This window comes from Tamandua tetradactyla, chromosome 9 (genome assembly GCF_023851605.1).
Source record: "Tamandua tetradactyla isolate mTamTet1 chromosome 9, mTamTet1.pri, whole genome shotgun sequence".
NCBI lineage: Eukaryota > Metazoa > Chordata > Mammalia > Pilosa > Myrmecophagidae > Tamandua > Tamandua tetradactyla.
The window spans coordinates 45,698,264-45,712,387 of record NC_135335.1 but is presented as its reverse complement, the minus strand read 5'-3'; positions in this window follow the sequence as shown (position 1 = coordinate 45,712,387).

The window sequence follows — 14,124 nt, the reverse complement described above, 5'->3', positions numbered from 1 at the left end:
TGCTCTTTTGACCACTGTGGCTTTATAATAAGTCTTTAAATCTGGAAGTGTCAAACTTCCGACTTTGTTCTCCTTTTTAAGAATATTTTTAGCAATTTGAGGTCTCTTTTCCTTCCATATGAATTTGACAACTAGCTTTTCTGAGTCTTCAAACAGGTTACTGGAATTTTCATTGGTTTTGCATTGAATCTGTAGATCAACTAGGGTAGAATTGTTATCTTAACTACATTTAACCCTCTTATTCATGAACAAGGAATGCCTTCCCACATACTTAAATCTTCTTTGGTTTCTCTTAGTATGTTTTGTAGTTTTCTGTGTACATGTCCTTTACATCCTAGATACTTGATGCTTTTAGTTGCTATTTTGAATGGGAATTTTCCCTTAATTGTCTACATCAGTAGAACAGTGAAGGTAAACTGTTGGTTATGCCAGATGAAAGCAAACAGATTCTGATGGTCGTTACCAACAGTAATTGAGAAAAAAAGCATTTGCCAGATCAGTAACTCCATACCAGATACAAGAAGATGTGTTGATTTGCTCAAGCAATTATAACATATCTGGAATAGCAGCTACAATTGAAGTCACCATCTCATTAAATTTTTTATAATTCACTGTCACCCTCAAAGACCCTTCTGTTTTCTGCAAAGGCCAAATAGGAGGCTTGAATGAGGATGTGGTGGGAATCAAACCCTGCTTCCTTCATGTCCTTAAGAGTGCTGCTAATTCCTGAAATGCCTTGATGCATCTTGTATTGCTTCTGATTTACTATTCTGCTAAGTAAAAGCAGTTTTAGTGGCTTCCGTTTGGTATTTCCTACATTAATAGCCCTCACTCCACAACTCAGGGAACCAATGTGCAGATTATGTCAGTTGCTGAGTATGTTTATTCCAATTAGGTATTCTGAAACTAGGGGGAAAAACATGGAATGGGTCTGGGGGGCCAGTGGACCCAATGTGAGATGGACTTGAGTGAAAACTCCATTAATCACCTGATCTCTACAAGTCCCTATTCTGACTGGTGGATCACAATGACTATTTTGGGTCTCTTGAAATTAATGTCACTTCTAAGCCAGTGTCTAAAAATCTCCAAAATTTCTAATCATTTCTTTTTCCCCAGTGCACAGTTACCCTGGTAAATGGTCATAGTTCTCTTTGGGGAAGGCAGGAAGGAAGTTTAACAATGCAATATTTTGTCCATGTAACAGAGTCCTTCCCCATTGGGGCCTTTCTTTCATTCAAGGTGATCTGGGTCTGCAAACTGTCACAAGCCTGGGAATTAAATCAGGGGCCATGATTCTCTGTTTTGTAATTCAAGTTAGATTTTTATTCACTTAACCTAGAACGCTTTTGCTTATACAGATCAAGTAATAATTTTATAGATTGCCCATCTAAGTTACTTCTATGTACCCCATGTTGTACTAGACAATGCCATAGATCTCTGTGAATAAGACTATTTTAAATGTGACCTTGATTTTGCTATCCATTATGGAAGCCATGCTCACCCTGTCTTTGGCAGTTAAGTGTTACAACATTTCTTACACCAACCCATGACCAGATCATCTTCATTGTGTTTAAGGATTCCAGATCAGTGACGGCAGGTCCAAGGAAAATATCCGGCCTACAGAGAAGGGCAACTATAGAGCTCTTCAGAGATGATGGAGTTAGTCTTAAACATTTAGTTCTTACATTCCTGGTGAAAGGTGTGTTCTGTCAACATTCCTGAGGTGGGTGAGCATGTCTCACACAGTAAATCCCTTCTAACATTCCAATCTCTCTAAGCCTTTGGATCTCCTCATATGTATTATACCATGGCAGTTCCAGCATTACAAACCTCAGGTACTGTTTCCACCTTGGATCCATGTTTCAGCCAAATACCCACCCTGTTAAAGACCTTTCTAAAACCTCAAGTTACAGCACTGAGTCCAGAATCTTGCTTGATAGGTCCATATCAATCAATTCAGCCTGATGCAATTTATATACCTTCCACCATTATCCCATACACTTTGTATCCATTCCCACACATATCCCTGTGTCTATACAAATTGAAAAACTCATGCAGCTTTTGCAGTGCAGAGTACTTCCTAATGGGTAACACTTTGTATCTCACCTTTTGGGATTTTAATCTACTTATACATAAAGTTATACATCTGAAAGAGAATAGGGGTGTGGAGTAGGTCATGAAAAGGAATAGAGGTGTCTTTCAAGTCAGTTACCTCAGGACATCCCATTGCAGTTTCATCCTTTGAAATGGGATTAATCTTTCCAGACACAGTAGTGAGGGCTCTTTCTTCAGGGGAGGTGGTTACAGGTTTATTATGCTCTGTATGGGTAATCTCTTCAAGTTGATGCTGGATGGCAGATTCCTTAGGGAAAAATTGAGGTTGGGAAGCTGTTTCTTCAAGACAAGCTACAGATGTTTTATCTGTATCCTTAAGGAAGGTTGGATGTCAGGTGGCTGTTTCCCCCGGGAAGATCATTACAAGTTTCTCTAGCAAAGTCTCAGCATAATCTAAAGTTCCACTGTGCTCACTGCCATCATTATCAACCTGTATATCCCCATTCCAATTTCCAGAATCCCATTCCTTTCCACTAAATGCCCTTAGTTTAACAGCATATGCCCTGCAATGTTGAAAATTTAGTTTATTTTGTAACTCTGCTATTCACAGAATGAGACTCTGGGTCTGGTTTTCAGAGATCTCAAGTCCGCAGCCACAGGAAATAAGATTTTCTTAAAGGGCATATCTAGAAACTTTTACATCTTTCATGCAGCTCTTCAGTTGCAAATTTGAAGCCTCCAGCTGATCCATTTATTTTATACTTGTATCCAGTATATCTAGGAGCAACTAGCCAACATCCTTATAACTTTTAACTACATTCTGTTAAGGTGTCAAAAGCGCTCTCACCCTGTTCCTTGCCTCATATAAGTTTATGAGTGCCAGTATACACTGGTGGCATTTTGTGAATTTCTATTGCCAACTCACACCATGGGCTGTCAGTGCCATCTTGATTATTGGAAAAGAGTCATTAGATTCTTTGAATAAGTGTAAAAAACAATTCCAAAAACACTTGTATAGATTCTGTTGCTCAAGAACCACTCTGGATACCAAAGCTGTATTTGCCAGGGTTCTCCAGGGAAGCAGAACCAACAGGAAATATGTGTAAATGTTGAGTGTTTATAAAAGTGTCTCACACAACTGTGGGGATGCATGATTCTAAATACCATAGGGCAGGCTACCAACTGGCAAATCTGATGAAGGTTTTTGATGAATTCCCCAGAAGAAGCTGGCTGACTGAAGTAGAGGTGCAAGCTCTCTTCTGATTGCATTGATTGGATTAAGTGCTTTCATTGCTATTGGCACTGTCCTTATTTTATTGTGAATGTAATCAGCCATAAATTCAGTCAACTTATTGATGATTTAAATCTACAAATATCCTTCCACTAACAGTTAGGCTAGTGCTCGCTTCACCAGACACTGGCACCATTACCTGGCCAAGCTCTCACATGAACCTAACCATCACACATAGGAAGCAAAGCTGGGGAGAGAGTTAGTTGGAGAATAGAAGACAGACCATATGCTCAGAAAAAATTTGAAAATAACCTTAGCTGTCATTTCTGGCTAATCTTTAAGCCTAAAATATTCTGGAAGTGAAGATTAAGTTAAAGTTGTATACAAATTGTGTAAGTATTGAAGGACTGTCCCAAACCAGAGCCACCAGGATAGTATTTTACTTTTCTTTTTGTTCATCCTTTTCCCCCATGGCTCCACGTGTTTAAGTAAATCTCATAATACTAGCTGATGACATGCTAAAAGAACAGAAAGATCAAAGTCAACACCCAAAAAAGAATAGTCTTAAAATAGTTTGGGTAAATTACTAAACTGATATGTAACTACAACCTACAGCAAACAGCAAAAACAAACAAACAAACAAACAATAAGAAAAAAAACTCCTGAGAATGGTGAATCCAATTTCCAAAGTTATCACATTATAATTTCAAAGTGACAACTTTTCAACAAAAATCACAAGGAATGTAAAAAACAAGAAGTGTGGCCCATGTTAGAAACCATAAGTGAGGAAGGCAGACCTTGGATATACCAAAGAGCTTTGTTTTTAATGGTGCTAAATATTCACAAAGAGCTAAAGGAGAAAATGGACAAGAAATAAAGGAAACCCAGAAAATTATAGATGACCACAGAGAGAATATCAATGGAGAGATGAAAATTATGAAAAGGAACCAAACAGACCTGAAGAACACAGTAACTGAAATTAAAAATTCCACAGAGAGTTTGTAAAATAGATTTGAATTGGCAGAAAAAATGTCAGTGAACTTGAACTTAAAACAATTGAAATCATCTAGTCTGAGGAGCAGAAGGAAGAAAGAATGAAGAAAACTGAGCAAAGAAATGTATAGGAAAATATCAAACATACTAATATATGCATTGTGGAAGTCCCAGAAGGAGAAGAAAGATAGATAGGGCTTGAGTGGATAGCCAGAGAAATAATGGCTGAAGGATTACCAAAGTTACAAAAGACATGAATATTCAAATCCAAGAGGCTCTGCAAACTCCAAAGAAGATAAAACCAAGTACACCTACTGTTTTGGTTTGCTAAAGCTGCTGGAATGCCATATACCAGAAATGGGTTGACTTTTAATGATGGTGGTTTATTAAGTTTCAAGTTTCAATTCTAAGACCATGAAAATGTCCAAATTAAGGCATCATCAAGAGGAAATCTTTATTGAAGAAAGGCCCATGGCATTCGGGGTTCCTCTATCACATCGGAAGATGTCTGCTCACCCTTCACTCCTAGGTTCCATTGCTTGTTGTTTCTGTGTGTTCTTGCTTGCTTCCCCTGTGTACATCTCTCTGAGCTCCCTGTGTTCTGCAGGTCTTCTGTTAGCATATCTGGGGCATCACTCTTTCTCTGCATCCTTCACTTGGTTTCATCTCTCTGCTCTCTCAGGTCCTGTGGATCATTCTTTCCAAAATGTATCTGTGGATGTTTTCTTTCTCTCTTAGCTTCTCTCAGTTCTGAGCTCTCTCCAAACTATCTCTCCCTTAAAGGACTCCAGCAAGTAGATTAAGACAACCCTTGAATTGGCTAGGTCACATCTCCATGTAAACAACCTAATCAAAAGTTCCCACCTAACAATAAGTCTGCCCCCACAGGATTATAGGAAAAGAACATAGGCTTCTCTGTGGTACATAAGAGATTCAAACCAGCATGCCTACATTGTGCCATATTTTAATCAAACTGCTAGATGCAAAGATAGAGAATGCTAACAGAAAAAAATAAAAAATTTTATAAAATACCATAGAACTAATGATACAACACAATGAACCCTAAATGCAAGGTATAGATTATAAAGTATCATTTTAATAATATCACTTCATCAGTTGTAATAAAAGAACCACACTAATGCAAAACACTAACAGTAAGGAAGTATAAATGTGTGTGTGTGTGAGAGAGAGAGGGTATATGAGAGCTCAGTACTTTCTTCATGATTTTTCTATAAACCTACAGCTACTGTAATTTCAAAAATGCCAAATAAAATTCAATATCTGGCCAAGCTGTCTTACATTCCCAGATAAAATTAAGGTGAGGAGTTTATGACCTACAAAGGATGCAGGTTGACAACAAAGTACAATAGACAAAAAATAGAAGTCACATGAAGAGATAAAGGTCTACAATAGGGAAACAACATGAATAAATATAAATGTGACTACTATTGCATATTTTATTTGAAAATCCACTTTTCACTTCATATGGGCCCTAAGAGGTGAATGAAAAAAGCATAATGATAAATCAGAGGTTTTTTAGTTACAATGTAAAAACATGTAATTTGTAATGAGAACTACATAAAAGTGGGGAGACAAGAGGGCATAGTCACACAGTTTATGCATTCTATATTATATATTAGACATTAAGTTTGTAAGTTTGTAACTCAGTAAATGAAAGCACTCTTGTTTTAATAGTGCCTCCCTAAAGATCTCATCCTGGACAGAGGTCAGTTCTTTACATTCCAGCAAAGGTGACATTCCTGTTGTCACTTTCCAGTTTGTTTTTCTCTATTAAGAAAGACATTTTGCAACTCCATCTCCATGGCTGTGAGATGGTGTGAAGCTGTTTTTGTGACCTTGCTCTGAACACTGGTAATTCCAGGTGCTGTGTTTGGCAGAGGGGTCATGCCAAAATGCACATGTGTGTATGTGTGTGTGTGTGTGTGTGTGCATATATGAGTGCTTCACATTACCCAGCATGGCTCCCTTGCTTGGGCTTCTGTAGGGTGTCATGTGAATCATTGAATGTTTCCAAACTGAAATTTTACATTTTGTATTCCACTTTTAAACTCCTTTAGTAAAATAACTATAGGCTTTATTAAAAATATACATTTAATAATAAAACAAAAATAATTTTAAAAATTGAAATTGTGGACATAACTATTGACTATAGAAATTAAAAGATTGAAATATGATACATGAACAATTGAATACCTTCCAATTAGATAACTATTACATATCACCATGGGTTGTACATTTTTCAGTTAATGTTCAAAGTTATTTTCTGATTCAACCTTCTCATCATAATTATATTTAAAGTTGTATAAAAATTAGAAATGCACAAACATAATAGGATCTTCAGTCACAGCTTTTACTTCATCAGTATTTGCAAGCACCAAAGTACAGAAAACTGTTAACAGATAGGTATACAGCAAGGAGGAGTGGAACATAGATAAATAGGTAAATAAGGAGTAATTTCTGTTGATGCAGACATTTTCCATTTATAATGTTATTTTTGGTCTTGTTAAGTCAAAAACGACTCTGAAAACCAAGGTGCAGAATGAGTTCATTGAGCTAAGTGATACTCATAGGAGCAAAACTAAAAGGAAGCTACTGCTCAAAGAAAAGTGGTGGGGAAACAGTTTATACATTTGCTTAGAGCAAAAAAGGGCATCAGAAAAAAAGCGTGTGTATAAATGGACACTGTGACCAAGGGGACCCTCATCTTCGTTCCCTTAACCTCTTTTGCAGAAACAGATGTGACAACAAGATCCCCAGGCATGCTGGCACTACGCCCATCAGAAGGCACCACACCCATCAGAAGATGATAAACAGCCATGCAGTCAAAACCTGTCCCTGCTTGATAACACTCCCCTCCCTGCATGGTGTTTCCTTTAAAACCACAAAATGTCAGAAAGAGAGCTGGAGCCATTTTTCCTTTCTTTTCACTGGCAGGTTTGGCTGGCTCCTGCTTGCCTGCTTTCTCCCTGCTTTCTCATCCCAAATATATCTAAGCCTTGACTCACTGGCCCATGTGGGATCCTTAATGACTCTGTGCTAAACAGGTATGGGAAAATTGTGGGGGGAGGTCAAAGTGGATGTGATCTATGTAAGTTGTCCAGGGCAAGATGTCCTTGGGTCATGGGCCATAAATTTGCAAGGACTGTTGCCAAGGGGTTTGTATGAGTGGGCTTATCTGGTGACGATAAGCAGACTTGCTTGACTTATTTATTAGGTTTCCTCCTTTCCCATGGAGGGAGGGGTGTTAATTAGCACCACAGAGGATTGTTTGGTAGGTCAGCCTGCTTTGGTTGTTTTTGCTTTTTTTCTTTGTATTTGTGCTGTACCTACATCACCAACAATATAGCCCAAAATGGGTAAGTCACTAGAGCTCTAAAAGGACTCATGGCTTTCTCTGAAGAATTAGCTAAAAATTCAGGAGTAGACAATTCTTGGACCTCATAGCTTGATGCACTATTTTCCAGACCATGGTCCAAGATTGTTACTATGGTAAGTGCTTTACATATTTTACCTTGCCTAATCCCCTGCTTATTAAAAACTAAATCAAACTATAGAAGCCTAAGTGGACAGGAAAACTGCCTCCCACCTACTTCATCTCTATGGCCTGCACTCCTGAAATTAACACAATTATGAATTAGTCCCCACAAGTGAAAATGGTGCTACACCCACGGAACAGAATGTGATGAATAATATCATTAAAAGGGAAGAATTAGGTAGTTCAAAAGTTTAACCTCAGTATTGTTGCTGTATAACTTTATAAATTTATATGTATCACTTTGGGCATCTGTGTGTATCATTTTATGAATTTATGTACTCACAAAAATATGTAAAAAGCATGCTTTCTACAAGGTAGTGAAACAAAATGTCTGCAGCATCTGCTGTATTCGTATCCAGGCATGCCCAGCCATGTCCAGAAATCACTTGAGAAATCATTCTGCTACTAAATAGGCCTTTGAAAAAAACTCTATAGAGAAAGCATAGAGAGATAAAATATACCAATAGAACCTTTGTATATGGGGTGGCTCACCACACCAGTTTTTCTAATAATTATCTATTGGAAATAATGAAATATCCCACATTAGTCTCAGTGTTTGGTGTATGAACTTTCCTTTAATTCATTGTTTTCTGAACAATCTCACTGCTTATGGTGTCAACTGATGTCCTTAAATCCAGGGTTTCACTAAATCAACCTCTCCAGAAGGTAAACCTTCAGACTGCCACAGTGGGGAGTAGGCATGGGCTCCTGCCCGTTCTGCACTCAGATTTCAAGGTAATCATTTGATTTTTCACTCCACATGCTCACCACAGGGTACCTGACAGCTCCAAAGTCAGAGCTTTGTGGGGATCAGTAGCACAAATCAGCTTCCTTATACCTCTGCACTGCTGTCTGAGGTTTGGGTTTTCTAATGTTTTCTGAAGAGTTACCCATATATTCATTTTAGCCTTCAAAAAAAATTACTGTTCTTTTCTCCTTGCCTCTTCTAGTTATTCTTGTGGTTCAACCCTTTGAATTAATCACATTACTCTCATTTCAGTGAAGTTATGTGAGAGCACAGAGGCAAATATCCATTTTCTTTGTTCAGTGATTACTGGGAAGTGTGAACTAAAATTCTTATGCTTTCATACCCTGTTTAATATAGTGTTTTGAAACTCTTAGAATAAAGCATTTGCGTGCACATGTATTGTGAACTGAAGATGAGTGGGATAAGCACTAGACTCAGATGCTAAATGGAGGAAAAAAATTTTTTAACTTTTTATTGTATAATATAACATATTTACAGAACAAAGAAACAAAAAAAGCAATCATTTTCAAAGGACTCTTCAACAAGTAGTTATGGGACAGATCCTAGAGTTTGTCATGGGCTACCATACGATTATATCAGATTTTTTTTCCTTCTAGCTGCTCCAGAATACAGAAAGATAGAAGGCTTAAATATTTTTTATCATCAAAACTGACCTTTTTTTCCTTCTGTTCTGTGAAAAATAACATAAATACAAAAAACAATAAATTTCAAAGCACTACACCACAATTAGTTGTAGAACATATTTCAGAGTTTGACATGGTTTACGATTTCACAATTTTAGTTTTCACTTCTACCTGTAGAGCAAAAATTTTAATCCCATTAACATATTTCTTAAACCCAAATATAATTTCTCTTATTCTATCACTCACATTTTTAAAATTACTTAAGTATTAAGATCTTTATTTTGTAAGTAACATTAAATGTTTGTCAAAGAAAGTGTAATGTCAGGAATGAATATAAACAATCTTGACTGGAAGTTAAAAATATTTTTCAAAATACAGTAAGGAACATGTTTATGACCTTCATCAACACAGTAGGACAATAGTAAATTTTCAGCAGTAGTAAAAATTTTTACATGTGAAGGTTTTTATACTTCTGACAGAAGGATTATAAAAAAACAAATCTTTTCAATACTAGTGGTCAATGAGAGGAAGGGGTAAGGGGTATGGGATGTATGAGTTTTTTATTTTTTTCTTTTATTTCTTTTTCTGGAGTGATACAAATGTTCTAAAAATGATCATGGTGATGAATACATCACTATGTGGTGATATTGTGGGCCACTGAGTGTACACCATGTATGGACTGTATATGTGGAAAGATTTCTCAATAAAAATATTTTTTATAAAAGACCACAATGAGACCACCTCCCACCAATAAGAATGGCTGCCATTTAACAAACAAGAAACTACAAATGTTAGAGAGGATGTAGAGAAATTGGGACACTCATGCACTGCTGGTGGGAATGTAAAATGGCACAGCCACTACGGAAAACAGTTGGGCAGTTCCTCAAAAACTAAGTATCAAGTTGCTCTATGACCCCATAATAACACTACATAGTATATACCCAGAAGTGCTGAAAGCAGTGACACAGACACTTGCATACCGATGTTCATAGCAGCATTATTCACAACTGCCAAAGATGGAAACAATCCAAATACCCATCAACAGAAAAGTGGATTAACAAAATGTGGTATATACATATGATGGAATATTACACCACAGAAAGACAAACTGACATCCTGAAGCACATGACAAGATGGATGAGCCTTGAGGACATAATGTTAAGTGAAATAAGCCAGATTCAAAGGATAGATACTGTATGACTCCACTTTTATGACCATGGTGAAGGTAAAATTGAGGTGTAAAATACAAAATATGGGGGACTTAAGAGATATATAGATGCTAGATATGGTGAATGCTTAGCTAATAAGGTTGAACTCCAATGTAAGGGAATGGATAGAAGTTAAGGCAGTTCTCTGAGGGTCTATAAGTAATTTTACCATATTGAACGTGAAAATTAAAAGGGGTTGCATAGATCTACGTGTCCCATTGATTACCATTAGAAATATTAATAAGGAGAGGTCCAAGATGGTGGTTTAGTGAGGCATGGAATTTAGTTCATCCTCCACAGCAGCTGGTACATAGAAAAGAAGAGTACAGAACAACTTCTGGGGCCACATTACTGACCGCACACACAACATAAACCAGTTTGGACAAGCTGCACTGGCTGTGATCCCACCCAGAACCATGAGTTCCCCAAGTCTTGAAGGTCAACACCCCTCCCCCACAAGCTGGTTCCCAGAGGGGAAGGAAAGAGACTTTGCTAACAACATGGGGCTGAGCTGAACCAAGCTCCAATTGAGGAATTAATTAACAAATTCTGACTACTGAAAATAGACTCCAAGCTCAGCTGAACTTCGAGGAAAAGCTGAGATTGGTTTTTGCCCCAGTTCAGAGGGTTTTCTTTTTTCCAGATCAGACAGCAGAAAACACTTGAAAAGGTCTGGGCCCTGAAGGAAAGGAGGGGGCACAAAGGACCTGGAGATACACAGAGCAACATACCAACTTAAGCTCTTGATTGGCAAACCCAAGGAATGTGGGTCCTGTTCTGAAAAGAATTTTTTTCCTTTTCTATTTTTCTGGCTATGTTTCTATGGCTTGACTGATCTTTGCATACAACTGCAAGGGTTCTCAAGCTCCAACTGCCCCAGGCAAGGGCAGAAATAAGCTTGTCTGAGAGGCAAAGAGGCTGGTCAGGTGAAAGGGGTTAATTCTCTGGAGGCTGTGCCTTCCCCAGGAGAGTGGTGGGGCCCAGATCAGGTAAAATCCCTCCCTCAAGGATTTCAATCCCCTGGGTCGGGAAAACTGACTATTAAAGCCAGCATACAACCTTTCCTCTGTCTCAACCATGCCCCCACCAGGGAGAGTCTGCTGAAGTTAAAGTTACCACATCATCTTATGCTGGTGGGACCCACAGACAGACAAGAGCCACATACTGGGCAGGATAGGAAAAACATAGAGTCTAGAGGCTTCATAGGAGAGTCTTTCAACCTGCTGGTTCTCACTCTCAGGGAAAACTGATGGAGGTGACTCGTTCCTCCTGAAATTAGGCTAGTCTGGTCTGGAAAAAACTGAATGGGGTCTATACTGCTTAAGTAAACCCTCCTAAGGAAAAAAAAAAAGGCACCATATGGGCAAGGCAAGAACAAGAAAATAACTGAAAATTTCTAATCTGTTAAGCAAAACCTAAGCTAGAGGTCTACAATAAGCTGAACTGAATGTCAAAGAAGAGATAGACAACAAAGTCATCCAGCAAGAAAATCCTAGGTAAAAAACATGAAAACAATCTCCAGAATAAAATAACTAAGGAAATTAAATGTCTAGGTACGAGCAAGGTGAGCCTTGATTAGTTTACTGGAATTCTTTAAAGGAGGAAGACATTTTGGGGAGAGTGAGAGAGACACAATAAGGCCACAAGGACCACAAGAGTCCATGCAGCCAGAGACTTTTGGAGATTAAAAAGGAAAACACCCCTGGGGTAGCTCCATAAAACAAGAAGACTGGAGAGAAAGCTAACATATGTCACCATGTTAGCCATGTGCCTTTCCAGTTGAGAGAGAAACCCTGAACTTCACTGGCCTTTCTTGGGTGAAGGAAACCTCTTGTTGGTGCCTTAATTTTTATAGACTTGCTTTAATTGGGACATTTTCACAGCTTTAGATTTGTAAACTTGTAACTTAATAAATTCCTTTATTTTAAAAGCAGTTCTGTTTCTGGCATGTCACATTCTGGCAGCTAGCAAACTAGAACAATGGCTTTATCCAAGTAGGCAATCTCAATGTTCATATCGTCCTCCCATTGCAGATTTTTAGCCTTTAAGCCCCTGTGAATGCTACAATTCAAGCAACTGTATTGTACAGCTGACGCTATTGGGAGGATTTTGTCTCAGGCCTCCCTTTCTTTTGTTCTGTCCTGAGCCTGAGATAATCTAATGCTTCCCAAGTACTTGCATACTCCAGGACAAGGTATTGCACTTACTCACCAGCAATGTCTGAGGTTTCCACTTTTTCCACATCCTCACAAACACTTGTTATTTTCCTGTTTTTTTTTTAAGGGCAACAATTTTGAAGTGTTATGTTGTTGTGGTTCTGATTTGCACTTCCCTAATGGCTAATGATATCAAGCACCATTTCCAGTGATTTTTGAAGTACAGATGTTTTAGTTTAGATCAAGTCTCATTTATCTGCAGTTTCTTTGTTGCTCATGGTTTTTACATCACATTCATTGTTAAATACAAGAGCATAGATATTTATTCCTATCTTTCCTTCTAATAGTTTTATGGATGGAGGTCTTATATTTACTTAATGATCTATTCCTTAGTTCATTTTTCTTCATTACATAAGTATCCATTTTTCTTCTATTGTATGTTGAAAAGCAGTTGTCCCATTACAATTTCTTAAAGGGACTGTTCATTTCTCATTGAATGGACTTGGAACCTTTTTCAAATATCAACTAACACGGAGGTATGGGTTTGTTTCTAGATACCAATTTCATTACTAGTACATAAAGCTGAGGAGAGATGAGGGAGATAAGGAGTTACTCATTCAGGAGCCCCTCATATGCCTGTGGAGCCAGAGTGAGAGGGAAAAAGAAGAGGAGGGTGGGGGAGAGATTGATATTTAGAATACTTAGGCTTTGAAGTATTTTTTCCTTTCCTCTTTTTCTTTCCCTGCCACCTGGGATGCTTTTCTCTACAGTCCCACAGATACGAGACTGACCGTTTTTAAGATAGACAGGAATAGGATGTAGCAGGTACTGGCAGGAGAGGAGTAAGGCTGACAGATTAGTTAAGAGAAAGAAAAAGAGTCTCTGTCAGGATCATTACTGTTTTGCTAATCAATATATCCCCAATGTCAAGCACAATGTTCTCACTATGGCAGATATGTAACAATTTGTGCTGAATGAATGAATAAATAAAATAGATAATGGAACTCATTGGGGAAACATTCCTGTGTATATAATGGGAGTATTTTGTAACTGTATTGAAAAGAAATAAAGAGATGAGTAACTACAAACAATAGGGAACTTGATCATGGAGGGTATTCTGGAAAATAAGTATAATTTTTTAGTCTCTGAATCATATAACTAAAAGCAAAAGTGAAATTGAAATATAACTACTGATATTACACAAAGAAAATTATAAGGTAATACTATAAACAACTGTACAAAAATTAGATAATCTAAACAAAACAGACAAGTTTTTTATAAACACACAAATACATCAAAGTGTCTCAAAGTATTTACCTGTTAGTAGAAAAGAGATTGAATCAGTAAACAAACAAATGTCCAAGCAGATGGCCCCAATGGTTAATTTTACTAAACAGTGAAAGAATTCTACTAAATGGCAAATAATCTGAAAAGAAGGATAATTCCCACTGTAGAGGCTCTTTTCTAAAGCAGCCTTGGGAGGAATGTGCTGAAAATGGCTGGAACACAGAAGAGAAGGAGCCCAGTTCACCC